Source organism: Falco punctatus (genome assembly GCF_963210335.1).
Source record: "Falco punctatus genome assembly, chromosome: 14".
NCBI lineage: Eukaryota > Metazoa > Chordata > Aves > Falconiformes > Falconidae > Falco > Falco punctatus.
In genome coordinates, this window is record NC_137594.1 from 17,204,380 (window position 1) to 17,216,714 (window position 12,335).

The 12,335-nt window shown below is 39.1% G+C and overlaps 1 protein-coding gene across 25 annotated transcripts in view; it reads right to left on the reverse strand.

Moving 5' to 3' along the window:
• Positions 1-12,335, reverse strand: part of SALL1 (spalt like transcription factor 1) — a 156,362-nt gene that overhangs the window by 27,826 nt on the left and 116,201 nt on the right. For 13 of the 25 annotated variants that reach the window (XM_080411265.1, XM_080411269.1, XM_080411256.1 and 10 more), the window contains one exon: positions 1-12,335. This exon is cut by the window's right edge. The gene's annotated coding sequence lies outside the window, so the exon portion shown is untranslated. The other 12 variants (XM_080411262.1, XM_080411254.1, XM_080411250.1 and 9 more) reach the window with 10 other exon arrangements.

A 12,335-nucleotide genomic window follows, 5' to 3' on the forward strand; every position in this document is an offset into this window, starting at 1 on the left:
CTTTGCACTTCCATACATTTCAGAGCTTGAAGTCACTTGCTTTACTTCTAAAGGTCACTCAACCTGGTTTCTTCTGCAGTTGAAGTAACTTCCATTTTTACGCTGCACAAAAGCACAAGCAAAGCTATAACACGTAAGAATAACAGTTTCATGAAAACAAATGCATTATGAACATACTGAATGAAGTGGAATTAAGCAAAGGATATATACGGTTCATTCCCTCCCCTGCCTTCAGTACTGCTCCTTCCAGCGCTGCACATATGATCTCACAACACAATAACATCACTGCACTCACTCTGTTCAAGCAGTACCAGTCACTTACTCTTTGTTTCACTCCTAGAATTTCCTAATAGCAAAATTCAATTTCAGCCGCTGCTGCTCTCCAAGGGCTGCCAGTCCTGCTGCTCCTTTGCCCCACTGGTAATGGATTGCTCTAAAGCAGGACAAGACCAGCCGGTTGTCAGCGATGGAAGTCACACTGAGCAGAAGCAATTAGGTAAACTCAGTGCAAAGGTAAAAAGTGAGATGGAGTGAGCTTAATGGGGGAGAGATAGGTAAATGTACATTCTGGGCCAGCACTGCCACTACCAGCCATGAAACGCATGCAGCTGCCTAGGGCTGCAAAATGTTTAGTAACACTTTCTTGTGCTAGCGACGGTGCCTCGTGAGGGGCCTACATTTAGTGTTTTGCCTAGAGCAACAAAATCCCGTAACTGGGGCTGGCTGCCATATTCAGGGAAGCCTGCAGGAATTGCTTGCTGGTGACTGGGAAAGCACTCACCGCTTCTCTAAGCAAAACTACTATGACAGTTCAGGAGTAGAGCTCCTTAAACCACCTGTTCAAATCTGCTAATCACAGGTAATCTCAGCTCTTCAAGGGGATTACTCAAAGATGACACAAATACTAAATAACCAAAGGCAAAAACTGTTACTGGCAATTTGCATCCATTTTTTTTTTGTGATAGCACACAATTATTTTTGCGATAATTGTAACCACTAACAAGACACAGAAAGTTCTCATGGGATTGACTCTCCTTTCAGAAATGAGCTGTAGAATATGCTTTGCATTTCCTATTATTCTGCTTCCTTATTGTCATTCCCATAAAATCAATCAAAGTGATAACTGGAATGTCTAGGAACAGCCAGAATTTAATCTGGAAGAATTACACACAAGTATATCAGCACTGGAAGTGTATCTGCTTAAAGGAGCTATGTATCACTATGGGAAATGCAATGTTCTATGCTTGAAGCACTGGCATATATCTAGAAGATTATACTAATTTCAGTGTAGAAAGATGACATTATGGAATTCTGCTTGAAAACGTGCATGTTATGAAACTAAAAATAAATATATGCTACAAAATTTGAAATTAATAGAAAAAACTTTCATTTTATGACAAATCATATTGTAGATGTTTACACCGTATTCAATAAATATTAGCCATAAACCCTAATCTAACCCCAGATTTTGCCAGGCTCAGGAATTTGGGAAAATCCAGGTGTCAGCCCAGACTTTGTAACCCTTTGGCTGCCAATCCCAATCCTCATTTAGGTAGGTAAGTCCTTGGTGGTGGGGCCACAAGGCAAAGGACCAGGGCCAAAACTGCCTTGGAGGCACTTGGCCTCAGTGCTCCAGTGGTCCTGTTTCCCTGTGGATCCTATGATTTCCAGGATGTCCAGGAGGTTTGTGTGTAAAACTTGACACGTCATCATCTTAGAAGAACACAAAGGAAATTTTGTAAAGTTCCCCTTAAAGCGTTTTTTTCAAACTACATGATGTCACTGGAGAGGGATTTAGTCTATCCCAATAAAAACAGTTGCACTTTCAATACATAGCACACAAACTGATCAAGTGGCTCAACTGTGATGCTTTCCAGATTCCTTGAAAATGAAAGGTTGGACCACATGATCTTTGAGGTCCCTTCCAACCTGGGCTATTCTATGATTCTATGAAAGGACAACACAATTTTACATTGGACTATGTTATTTGTGTATTTACTACTTTATTATATCTTTCAAAATCAAATAGCCAATATAATTTGGACTTTATTGTGGAAAGAATGAAACTGCTTGACTGACACTTGATGGTGAATAACTGCATTAGAAGCTCTGGCTCTTTTATTTCTCTTTCACTCAGAAAAGGGCAAAAAAGTCTGGATTTGTTCTGTAAAAAATTGCAATACTGCAGACTAAAACTTTCCTTCTCAATCTAAAAACTTTCCTTCTCAATTTAAATTCATTTTAAATTGTTATGCTTTACAAACTTCCAAATGGGATTCTAATTGTTGACAGACATTTTACATTACATGTGTCTATCACTTTGATTTAATATGCATTTTCAATGAAATTTAAAAAAGGCCTCTAAGGTGGCAATTTAACAGCAAGACATGCTGTGAATTTTAGATATAAAAAATACCTAGTTTTCAAGGGGGTTTTGTACATGTGAAAATGGCCCTCCAGAAAAAAAAATGACAAAAAAAAAAAAAAAAAAATCAGAGAACGTCTGTATGGCTGAATTATCAGAAACTAAATATCTCCAAGAATATTACCTACTGTTTTAGTCAATCACAGTCATCAGAGGCAAACCAGGTTTTACATTTATGCAGCATTTCGATAATGCATATCAAAAAGTATTAACCATGAAAGAAATAAAATGTATTTGGAAATCCTGTATCTGGTTTATTACATCTCATGACCTGATTTAATTTTCTTCTACAGAAGACCTGCATTAAAATGTCTGTAAGTAATAGGTACTTCTTGTCAACTTTGATAAGAGACATTTGAAAGGAATTCCAAATGTATTCTGAAAGATAAGAGCAAAGCTAGCTTTTCTGTGTCCCTAAAAGAGTAGCAAACAGACCTAGGAGAGCACACAAGCTACAGGAAAGACCTGTTCTATATCAAGTCTACTTTCAAAATCATCAGAACTGTGGTTAACATATAGGCCCTAATCTATAGACATTGACAGCAATGTGGGAACAACTGCATCTTTAACTTAGAATTTGTCAAACAAAATATTAGCTACTTTTAAATACTTGCACCTTCTTCACAACTCTAATACAAACATCTTGGCTTTGGTTTATTTTATATAAAAAGCTTTAGATCATCTTGTTTTAGTGGTCCTGCAGGGTGTCCCAAAACCTACATTCGATGGCAAGAGCAAACATTCGTTAAACTTCAAAGGCTGCCAAAAAGTAGTTATTTAGATTCAGGGGAATCATTTCAATTAATCCCTATGTTTGTGTAGAAAATATGTAATGTAATCCATTTCTCTGTCTCCAGCTTCAGGTCACTTACCGTTGGGGGAAAAAAAAAATTGCTTTACTAGAGTTTTCTGTCTTGAAAAACTGGGGAAAAAAATGAAGACTTCATATCTTTTTAAAGAATTCTGGCTGAGTGACGTTGAGAAACAAATATTATAATACACAACTGTGTACTTCTATCTCTGCATAACTGCTGTTAAAACTCACATACACAATAGAGTTCTTCAGTGGGAGCAGTAAAACCAGATTTTATGTATGTGTGTATAAATATAGATTGGTTTTTGGTTGTTTTTTTTTTTAACAAAAGAGCCAATTTAAAAAAAATCTTTTATTTTAATGACTTTCTGCCTTAGCGCCCCAGCTCAGCTGAGTGCGGTTGTGCTACAGAAAACTCATGGCCACCTTTTAACATATCTTCCTTTTTGCTGAGCCCCACTTAAAACTGGGGAGAAACTTTAACAGCATGAAAGGCTTGGGATTTAATTTAATTTTTACTTTAAAATTAATCAGCTCTTCAGCTGAAAGAAGCATGCAGAGCATACTCTGTCAGAGGCACCCAGTCAAAAATGAAAGGAGTGAGATCCTCAGCTACTGTAAATCACTGTGATGCCACCGAAGCCAACAGGGCTGCGCCAATTTAGACCAGCTGAGGCTGGAATCTAATATTTGTGCTGAAACGCTGAGGCTATAGCTGTATCCCTGAGCTGTATAAATATTTGTTGAAAGCTGACTGTTAGGGGGCAGGGTGGGGATTGCTCATTAGCAAATAGGACCCTTGTCTTTTCCCCTTTCTTAAGGCAACCTTCCTTTTTTGTGACGTGGGAGTTTTGCCTACGGAGGACAGATATGACCCTTCCTTGTGCAGCAATTATACTGCCTACAGTGAAACAGTGATTTTCATCTGGACTTCTGAACTTGCACCCGTCTGCCTGTCCAGTGCTGATTCACGCAATGCACTGTCCATGAATCGCCAGCAATGTTTACAGAGAGAATTAGTTTGACTCCAACTCTCTAGCCAGAAAGTAATCAAAGGGAAGAGCCAAGCTATTCCTGAAATTCCAGCTTCCCTAGCTAGAAACTGCCTGCTCAGCCTCGCTAATCAGCGTATTAATGTAAAATGTACATGTTCTATACTGGAGGACAACTAATAACAGCAGTGATCCCGAGCAGTCTACACACATTAACTATTCCACCCCCAATACTACTCTTGTGCGGTGGGCAAGTCTGATTGCAGCAAATGGTACAGAGACCCAAAAAAGTGAAAATGTCTATCAGAAAGTGATTACTCCACAAGCTGTAGTGTGGTGTGGTTTTTTTGTTTTTTTTTTTTTTTCCTAACTTAAATTCCAGTTAACATTTTCTTTCACTTATTTCATAGCCAACACATGTATTCATAGACATATATTCAGGAGTCTTCTTATGGAAATATTTTTAGTAGGGTTATTCATAACCGGTGTCCCTATAGTCTTGGAAGCTCTGGTTTATTTTCTCACCAACCATCCTAATTTAAGCATTCAGCAACATCAGAACTATCTTCAAAATAATCTCATCTTATAAAACCCATCAGCCTTTGTTAGATTTAACATAAACATTATTATGGATGAAAACAATGTTATTTAAGCATTTTGTTTAGGATGGTCTGAAACTCAAAATGGATCACTGAGATTTCCCTCAGCAAACCAGCCTTCTTATCTGAAAAGCACCACTTCATAAAAAGCTGGGGATGTCTCAGAGCCAAATTGTTTGCTCCTGTAAATGGTCAGAGCTCCGCATAGGGAGGATATGAAATAAGGCTCTGTTGATTTTCCAGCAGAGCATCTGAACCACTTCCCTCACCTTACTCAGTTAAAACAGAATTAAATGAGAAATAAACCCTGATTAACATGTGAGCTCTTCATTTGAGGCAAATTGGCATAAATCTACTGGATAATATCTGACTTAAGCAGAGTTATAACAGGACTTACCACCAGGAAGATCTGGGCCAGAGTATTTTAATGGTGATTTCATGTGGGTGGGTGAGAACTTGATTCTTCATCCTTATTCAGGCTGAAAAAGGAATGCACGACAGAGCTATAGATCAGTTGAGAAATTGATTTTTTGCAGGGAGGGAGGCTAAAGAGGCTCAGTTCTTCCAAAATTAGCAACCTCGAGTGTGGTGTATAGCTCAGTTCAAAAGGCAAGTGACCATGATGCTGCCCAACACCTCCCCATCTGTACCATAGCTGCACCCAGCCCCCGTTAGCTTTTATTTCCTGAGTAAACTTGCAAATCCAGGAGTGGCAAAAATGGATAATATCTGAATAAAATAGCTTGGCAGGGTATCTTTGACATTGCCTAAAAACCAGAGGTTAACAAATAGTTAAATTTAGCTGTAGCTTCTCTTAAGTAGTTTAAACATAAGTCAATATTTTTGTCTTTTGTTGTCTCAGGGTTTCTACAGGAGCACAGAGACTCTCATCAATGATCTTTCCACACTTTATAGCATTATGCCTTTGTACTATTATCCATCTGTACCCTTATCTAATGTGTTATCAGCTGTATGAAAATAACTATTGGCCCCTTCGCCCCACAGCAAGTATCAATAGGAAGAATGACGGTGGCTAGTTTGCACACTTGAAATGGTTTATTTGTTGCAATCCTGTGCACAAGATGTTTATCAGCAAGCACCAGACAGCCATGCAGAAGAAGGAGCCTTAATTCTGTCTGAGACAGCCTCTTATTGCTATTGATAGTTAGCATCAGTGTCCAGTCTGAGAAATGGAAGTGCTGCAGGCAACTTCAGTCAAGACACCCTATTGATCTACTGCTTCCTTTGCATCCCTGAAGCTAGAGAAGAAAAATAAAAAGGGGAGGAAAAGCTTGCTGTATAAGGGGCAATGCAGCAGTCTATGGCTTACCATCATTCAAAAGGGGTGTGTATGTGCATGGATATTCCTGATATTCAGTACCTCAGACAACTGTAAATCACACGCACAGCCATGATAAATATAAATGTCAATGTGTTGGAAATGTCCTTTATATAAGAGGTGTCACTAGAACTACATTTTTAGCATGAAACATTTTTGCTGCTTTTTATTTTTCATTGACTTATTGTGCTTCTGTTATATCCTGTCTAACACAATCAATCTAAAGCATAATATCTGAGAGTCCTATTCATAAATAATACATATTTGGGTCATTTTCATTTGTATTCTACAATGAAGATTTACAAGCCAGAAACAAAACAAGAAACAATGTGTGGAATGTTCTTATTCAGTGGATAAGAATATATTACTGTGATCAATTAATCTGCTTTTCTCTGCATTAGGTGGACATCTTTATGGTACATCCATAAGGGTTTATAACTTAGGAGAGACAGAATCAGCTCTAAGGCTCTAACATAAAATGCCTGTAACTCAGAAAAGAGAAACTTTTCCAAAGTTTTTTTTTCCAAGGAGAAATGTGTTATTTTTGGCAAACTCAATCACAGCAATACCCCATCTATCAACATAGCATGTTGCTCTGCCCTATATACTACCTTTCACATTAAATGAAACAAAAAATTGACTACATTATACCATAGCTAAAAGTCAAAATAATAATTCTGGGGAATTCTATAGTGCCGTTCATCCAAAGATAGTCACATTCTACTACAAACCATGCAAATTCATTCTACAGGAGGGCAAACTGACACACAAAAAGGTCCCAGCTCAATTTTTTGCAGCCAAAAGTTAGTAGGAAAAATGAAGTAAAAAAAAAAAAAAAAAGCATGCATATAAATTGCAGGAGCAAGTCATAACAAGAAAGGTGAAAGAAAGACTTAATTTGGTATATAGGTATCTCATATAAGAAACTACAGTCACCTGTGCAGTCACCAGTAGAACTAGCATTCTGATGATGGGCCGTGTCAGAGGAGCAGCAGCAATGGCCCAGATGTTTATATATATTGCCTGCACAGAAGGAGCAAAAGTTATGGTCTGGTGAGTAAAAACCAGTCAGAGTTAGTTTAGGAAGGAAAGTCAGAATATGCAAGGACTTTGCAGGCAATCCATACTGCTGTGAAAAAAGTCAGGGTGAATGGTGCCAGCGTGAGGACAAGGCTGGCCACTGAGGTGGTTGCCCCACTTGCCCCAAGCACTGAGAGACGCAGGCTGTGCTGCGCTCAGTGCTCTGGGCTGTGGTCCTCAAAGTGGGTTATTGTATTGGTTTTTCAGCTCTGGAAATTTGCTACAAGCGCATCTCAGATAAAAAGTGAAATGAGTTTTGCAACTATGGCAAAAAAGCAATTTTACATTTCATAGGCCTTTTAAAACCCTTTTCAATAGAAAATAAAAATAACAGTAAGGGAAAAAAAAAAGCCTACATTTCCATTCCCGTTTTTATAGTTTGACGTTGCAGATGTTTCTGGGTCAGAGGTGAACATGTCTTTAGGTGTCAAAAGATGCAATAACCTGAGTCAAAAATGGCCCAGTCCCCAGAACCGTGACTGTGTGCCAGAATATCCCCACCTCAGAAGCTTGCTGGCAGCAATGTGCTCCAGGTGTCTTACACTACACAGACCTGGTAGTCATTTTAATATTTTCCATGCTCATGTAAATGGACTTGATGTGTGTTCATCAAATGTGGGAAAATCCCACAGAATCATGTGCCATCTGTTTATAGGTAAAAGGTCTGCTTTGCTGACAATTTAGTGCAAAATCAGAAAATGGAATGAAAGCAAACACACTTTGGTTTTGTTCTGTTTTGGTTTTATAAATCTGAGCCTTAACGTCATACCAAAAAACTAACAAAGTTCAAAGGTTCATTCTGTTTGAATAACACTGTCCTTTTCAGATGTATGAATATTACCTGAGCCCCACAGAGCTCTTAAATCCACGCCACATGGCTACAACCCACAACCTAGTGTAGCCCAGAGCACACACAGGAGTCAGCAGGACACGGTGAGGGTGCGAGGGCCACATCCTGGGCAGCTGGATGTCTGCGGTGGTGCCCTGGACCAGAAGCCTCTGTGAAACACTAGCTGACAGCATTTCAACGCTTCTGGTTGGCCTCAAGTGAGTGACTCAAGCTGAAGCAAAAACTAAAAGGCTCATTTATAAAGAGCATCATCTTATTTTATCTAACACCCAATATTGCATTTGGTTTTTTGTCAGAAGTAAACCCAAGTTAAATTCAATTAACATAGCAGATGCCAATTGAAGTGCCCATTTTTACTGTTTTTGTCTGTTTTAAACAAGACATGGACAAAAGGTCCTTATATCTGAAGGCCCTCAAAGCAGCTATGATGTTAAAAGGAAGGCTGTGGTCACAATGATTTTCAGCATCAGGTGATAGACATCAACCAGTCATCAGAAGAGGAATTTGAGACCTTTCTCATCCTTACCTTCCATGTGGAACATGCATTTATACTTTTCTACAGGGAACTGATAACCGGACCTAGGAAATTTATACCTGAATACGAGTCGGACATTGTCAGAAGATGATGTCAAAGACTGTTACAAAAGCATATTTTTGTTATATCCCATCGGGGAGTCAGATCTTGTCTTGGGTGAAAGAAGAGTTAACACAGCTGGCAGAGGAGAAAAACATCAGAAGAAAATAAATTGACAAAGTTAAGCAAATCCAGACATATGCAATCTAAAATCTCAAACGGGATTCAAGGTAAGCTAAAGGGACACTACAACACCAAATGCTGTTAAACCATCCAGTATAGCCTGAAGAGAAGACAGAACAGAATCTCTGCAGAGACATGCACCAGATGCTCAGCAAGGTAGGTCAGTGTATCTCCACTGAGATAGGCTCTACTGCTTTACACAGTCTTAACCTTGCCCTCATGGCCTAAAATAGATATTTTAACCTTGCCACCAACATTGTACTGGGGTATAAAAGTTGAGGAAAAGAGTTTGAAAGTGCCTATGGTCAGTTAATTGGGAAAACAATGGATTCCCCACAGTATAATCTACCCTATTTGCCAAAAGAGACAAGTTTTATATATTTCAATCAGAAGAGTGCAACTCCTCCAGTAATGTGGCTGAGATTTACTTTGAAAACGAGAAATCTTATTTCCAAGGTCAATCTGAGGTTTCCTGGGTTCAGACTAAAATACTTTGTGGGGCCAAAGAAATATTTACTGGGTTCTAGGGAGCAAGGAGTGGATGTGTAGTTTGAACACATTTCAAGTTCGCCTGGGAGGTCTTTTTGGTTTTATATATTTGTGTCTCCTCAGACAACCTTTTTATTTTTTTCCCCCTGAGAAATTGGAAGTGAAGAAAATGATGACATTTTTTGCCAGTACATTTCAGTTGGGTCATTTCCTGCACTGAACCAGAGAACCTGTGTCATTGGCACCCTTTCCACGACGTATGTCTTTCCAGTGCATCATATGAAATGATACAGTTAAATTTTGCCCAGGGGCTGCCATTCCTTCTGTGTTAAACTGGAAGGAGTCTCTGTATAAAGCAATGGTTTGCTTTATGTGACCTTTGACAGTGGGGGTGTTGGAGAATGACATTATATGTTGTAGGGCTAATGCTAGGTGGAGCTTCGCAGGCAGTTGTAAATTAAACAGCAGCATTTTACAAATGAGCCCCATAATGAGTAGGTGATTGGAAGATGTGCTACTGCATGCTGGAGATTAACATCTGAATAGAGAAACTATCACCTAGCCCAGCAATGGCAGTAAAAGGTTAAAAGAAATATTCAATATTATCAATCATATTAAAAAAAAGAGAGAACTTCTTACAGCTGCCAAAGGAGCTTGGGAGAATTAATGTGTTTGTGTCAAAAAGACTGAGAGCAAGTGAAATAGGACTATGGTGATTGCCAGAATCTTACTTGCCTGGAGAGATAACATTGGGCATCCAGTTTAACTAGGCAGGTGCCAAGAATCCTCTTGCGGATTCTATGGAGCGGCTTTCAAATATAAGAAGGTACAATGACCCTTATCCTCTGGTCCTCTCTATGGTTTCTGAGTTGCTCATTAAACCAGGGAAACCTCCAATGAGGTGTGATGACCTGAAAACGGGCAGGAGCTGAAGAATCAATGTTTTAAGTAAAACAGCAATTATAAAAAGATCTACAGCTCCTTCCATGTAATCAGGTAAATTATCAGGAGTGGCATAAAGCACCTAAATTGGAGAAAGAGTAGAGGAAGGGGGAGTGGGGGGAAAAGGACGTCTCTTGGGAGATATCCGATAGGATGCTTAGTCTGTGTAGAGGGCAAAAGGTTAAGTGAAAATGAGATGAAGGAATCATCAGATATAGTCAGATCAGAGACAGTTAAATAAAGGAATGTGCTAACCTAAGATAAATGTGAAGGAGCGTGCCTGTGCTGAGTGTGGTGGTGTAGCTGTTGTTCAGCAGCTCAGGAACCAGAGGGGAGGAATTCCCAGTTCCCATTCTACATCAGTCCTAGCTGAAGCACTTCCCAGCAAAGAAACAGAAGGGTTTAGGACAGGCTTAAGATTCCTCTCTGTTACTCCGATAGTGTAAAAGGATATTAAAGTGCTTCTAATAACATCTACACTTTTTGCAGGTCCCTTTTTACTGCTGGTGTGATATAAATCATCCTTAATGATGAGAAAGAAAGTCAGTCCTGAGCCATCTGTGGTTTTGGACAATGAGAAAGATGCTGTTTAAAGAATATGAAAACAGTACTGAGAATTAGTTGAAAGCTGCAAACTTTGTTGGTTGGCTAACATTTTCATGGGTCAGGAAGCTTTCATTAGAATGGGTTCCCATAACAACAAACAGCATTTAGTTAAAAGAGGTGTATAACATAGCAAATAAATGCTTGGGACACAGTCTATGTAAAACTTCAACAAATATTTTGGTAAATCTCCATTCTTAGCCTACTCAACAAAAATGGCCCGGCATAACAGGCAGCGCCAGAAAGCTCAAGAAATATCTGTGCTGAACAAGTCTGGAAATGACCACAAGAATTTCCTTCAAAAGCCTTTGGTGGCTTGCTGACTTTAAATGTTTCTAAGAACAGCCTTAAATTTCTAAACCCTAAGATGAAAGTTCCAATTCTTAGACACACAATTTCGAGGTCAGTACTTTTTTGTTTCCTCAGGAGCTTAATTAACATATACAATTAGACCTGGGAATTAAGAATTTGGAGCTTTAACCCGTCTACTGGGGAATACCCAAACTGGATTTCTGAAAATTAATTTTGGTGCTCTCAAAACTCTTTGAGGGAAGGAACAGTTGTGTGTTGTTCTACACAAGGAGTTTGATTAGCCACAGAATTCAGTACATTTAGCCAAACTTCTTATCTTTAAGACTAACACAGATCCCACACATATTTATGTCAAACCTAAGCTACAATGGAAGAAGTGCGAGTCTGTAAATGAGGAGTTTCACATGAAAGAGGTGGTTGAAGCATTTTGACCCTATTCAATCAAGGTCAGTTTTCCTCTGGATTATACCTGTTTCCTTGCCTAGCATTTTAGATACCTTCCAAGTGTCTATCGACAGAGTTTAGAAGTGGCACTCAACAATGAAGAAGAAAGCAAGCTGCTCACAAAACTCCCCTTTCCCCATGTGATAAAGAGCAGAGTTCCAGAGGAAGGGACAAAAGAGTGTTTGGGTCCCAGTCATATATGCCTATGGGAAAGGAGTGGTGAAAAGAGGCCAACGGCTCCTGGAAACAGGGACAGGAGGGAAGAGCACAAATCAGCTTTATGAGCTATCAAATGATGGATGGCTAAATGCCAACTGAGAGCAATGCCTACAATTGGGTTTGCATTGTTGCAATTATTAAAGGTTATTTTACTTTTAATTTTTTGTGGTAGGTTTTCTTGCTCCTTCCTTACAGAAACCCTTGATTTTCACTTGCTAGATACTTAGATGCATTTGTCATACCTAAAAGGTGATTTCAGTTCTCGGATGCCAGGAAACCTTTCCACTGATCAAAACACAGCTGCACAGGCTTGCCTGATCTGTGAATGGGTGCCACAACTCTGGGGTACGTCTGTCTATACCTGTGAAAATAGATATAATTAATATAACAGATATCATACGTATATGCAAATCCAGATGGTAAAAATTACTTATAGCAAGACAAGGTTTTCATTTGCCAAACCAAGATAT